The following is a 3,354-nucleotide window of genomic DNA, read 5'->3' as shown; positions in this document are numbered from 1 at the left end:
GCCCGTGCTGGGGTCGCCCCCGGAGCCAGGTCGGCATGGCGGAGCCGGCGTGGTCGCTGCAGCCGGGGCTGGGCCAGCTCTGCGCTCGCCTCCTCCGCCGAGCGCCTGTGTGGGACCCGGCCGTGGCACCGGAGCCGGGGGCTGGGCTGGGCTGGGCTGAGGCTGGAGAGCGTGGGCAGCTTCTCCCTGATGGTGCCACCGCCCAGGGAGGGCAGGGGCGCCGCTCGGTTTGGAGCCAGGCGGCGGTGACGGGCGTTGCGTTGCCTTGCGTTGCGAGAGCAGGCCCTGGGCTCTGCCCTGCCCTGCGCCCCCGGCCTGGCGGTGAGGCGTGCAGGGCCGCGGCCACAGAGGCCTCTGTTCCGAGCAGGGGATGCTCCTCTGCCCCGCCTGGCACCGGGGAGCCCCAGGTGCAGGGCCCAGCCTGGCGCGGTGGAGCCCGCGTGGTCCCAGGCGCAGCCACGGTGCTGCGTCAGAGCAGGGCGAGGCATGGAGAGCACCATGTGGCTGGACAGGCCTGCACGGGGCTGGGAGTCTTGTGGCCGGGCCCGCGGCCTTTCCCCGCATGCGGCGTGGGTCTGGCCCGTGGTTTGGGTGGCCAGGGGAGCGTGAGGAGCTGCGACGTGTCCTAGCACCATGGGTCTGGTGTGGTTGCGTGGCTGCAAGGCATGGCCGGCGTGTGTAGGGCGGTCCCAGCAGCTGGTGCTTGGTGGTGCCAGCGGGAAGGAGAGGAGTGGTTCCAGGCTTGGGCCATGCTAGGCCCGGCAGGAGGAGGCACCTGCGTTGGCAGGACAGCAGGAGATGATTAGCAAGGTGCTGGCCACGGCAGGCCCGCTATCCTCCCACAGGTAGGCTGTGTGGCCTGGGCGTCTGCACCCGCCAGGGCCTGGGGCACTTCCTCTGCCCGGGCTGGGTCTCTTGGCTGCAGCTGCTCCTTCTCCCCGGGTCTTCGCTCTGTGGCCAGGGCTGCCACGGGACCGGGCAGGCAGCATAGGGCACCTGTGCCCCGGTGCAAGGGCACGCTGGTCTGCGCCGTGCCCGTGCGTGGCTGTGCTTCAGCTGTCCCGGGGTCGAGGGGCAGCCGAGGGATGCTGGAGGCTTTCCCGGCTGCGCCAGGGTGGGAGCTGCTTGGGGAGGCAACGGGGCAGGAAGCATGGGCATGTCCTCCCAGAACAGGTCAAGGTCTCTGCAGCCTCATCCCCCAGCCCCGTGGCCAGAGCGCGGCTCACGCAACCACAACTGCACTCTGGCTTGCGGACGTCACCCCCGAGTGCCACCACGCGCCAGCTCAAGCTGCACGTGCGGCAAGGGCGGACCTACCGCTGGCCTCTCGCATGTGCAGTTGCCATGGCTACGTGCACGGCTGGGGCGTGTGGCTGGCGCTGGATTCCAGAGCACTCGTGGGGTGGCCGTCCCCTGTGGTGCAGTGGCAGGCGTGTGCAGTGACCCGACGCGTCCACGGGCATGGGAGCCCTGGGCCATCTCCACCCATGGGCAGGCAGGAGGGTGATGGACAGTGTTGCAGGGGCCCCTGAGTGGCAGCTCCCAGGTGCATCTGGCTCCAGGGTCACCCAGGAGAGTGACGTCAGCATCGCAGAGCCACAGAGACCAACGTGGCCATCAACCCACGCTGCTGCTTGGGGCTCTGGGGTGCAGGGGTCCACGGAGATGCCCTGCTCTTATGCAGGTGGTGGGGACTTGGTCTCCTGCGTGGGCCGCCCCGTCCCCATGCCATCCAGACCGGTCCAGTTGTGCGGTCCCTGGTGTACAGTGTCTTGGCCATGTGCCCCAGGCAATCCCAGCCCGTCTGCTTGCTGTGGTGTGTCACGTTCCCCAGCTGTGGCCCCCATTTCTGGAGGCTGCGCTGGCTCATGGGCTGTGGTGGGCAGCGTCTTCCAGGCCTTGCTGGGAGCGTGGCACCTGGGCAGTAGCCCACGGGTCTGGGGGTGAGAGGGGCGGGGTCCTGGGTGCAGGCCGACATCCCCCAGCTGGGTACCACGTGCTGCGGTGTGGAGCTGCCCTCCCTGGAGCAGCACTGGGGTCACCGCTGCTCATCTCCCTGCTTGGCTCTGGGAACAGGGGGCCGTTGTGAGGGCACCGTCTGTCCCGTGACCCTGGCCTGTCTTGCACACGTGTCCCCTGCTGTGCAGTGTCTGGGGCAGGGCAGGCCTGTATGGGGGGCTTGGGGTCAGGCCAAGGGCTGCTCCTGCTAGAGACGGCCCTGTCCCTGAATGAGCCATGGTGGAGGGTGGCCAGAGCTTCTCCCAGCCGCGTGAACCTGGCTGCCCTGGCAGGGCTCGGCATGCGACTCAGTGCTCACTCAGGGGCCAGAGGTAGAGCCACAGGCCTGGCAGACCTGGCTGGCAGTGTGGCCGCAGCCAGCAGTGTCTGCTGTGGCCTGGGCCTGGCTACTGAGCTGTGCTGGGTACATGGGGCAGCCTGCCCGGCACCTGGGCCGGGTCCTGGAGCTCGGGGCACAGCTGCCTGCTTGCAAGTACAGAACAGCTCTGGCTTGCTGAAGCGCGGGCTGCCCGGGTGCCTGAGGACTGAGCGGGGAGTGAGGCACCAGGCTCGTCTCCCCGGAAGGTGGGAGCTGCTCTGGCCGTGCTGGGCCTGGGCAGGAGGCCCCAGGCAGGGCGGCGAGGCGAGCCCCTCCCCAGGCAGAGGGAGGGGGAGGAGGGGAGAGACGGCAGGGAGACTCCCCCGCCACCTGTGTCTCGCTCAAGGGCACACGCGTGTGAAATGCAATTTGCAGCTGAGCAGCGGCTGGCAGGGCCTGCCCCGCGTGTCCTGCTGCTCGCGCCGCTGACGTCACCGCAGCCCCGCGCCGGCTGCTGCAGGACTTGTCTGTGCGAGGGCTTGCCGCGTGCGGGGTGGTGGGCGCTGGGCTGCGGTGCTGACTCCCCAAGGCCCCTGGCAGGCCCTGCCTGTGGCACGCTCTCCTCACAGCCCTGGGCCTGGGGCTGAATGTGCAGCTGCCAGCTGGCTGGCGTGCACTGAACCCCTGCCAACGCAAGCCCTCTGTGGCACCCTGGTCCTGGCCCTGGGAGCGGGGGCCCGTGCTCCTGGCCCTGGCCCTGGCCCTGGCCCTGGCCCTGGCCCTGGCCCTGGCCCTGCCCCTGCCCCGCGGGGGGAAGCAGACAGGCTCTGCCTGTGCTGCGGCCAAGTGTAACAGCCCTCTTGCTGCCCAGAGCCAGGGCTTCCCATCAGCACCCTCATCCCCTGTTGTCCTGGGGTTGGGGGCGGCCTTCCCGGTTCCGCCACGTGGTGAGAGCAGGCCTGTGCTCTCCTCGCGAGGTCGCCATCTCCGGGGCTGGCCCCTGGCCCCAGCCCCAGGTCGAGCAGGCTGTGGCAGGT

This window comes from Gavialis gangeticus, unplaced genomic scaffold, assembly GCF_001723915.1.
Source record: "Gavialis gangeticus isolate Ggan-Ray unplaced genomic scaffold, GavGan_comp1, whole genome shotgun sequence".
Taxonomy (NCBI): Eukaryota; Metazoa; Chordata; order Crocodylia; family Gavialidae; genus Gavialis; species Gavialis gangeticus.
This window is presented reverse-complemented; position numbering follows the sequence as displayed.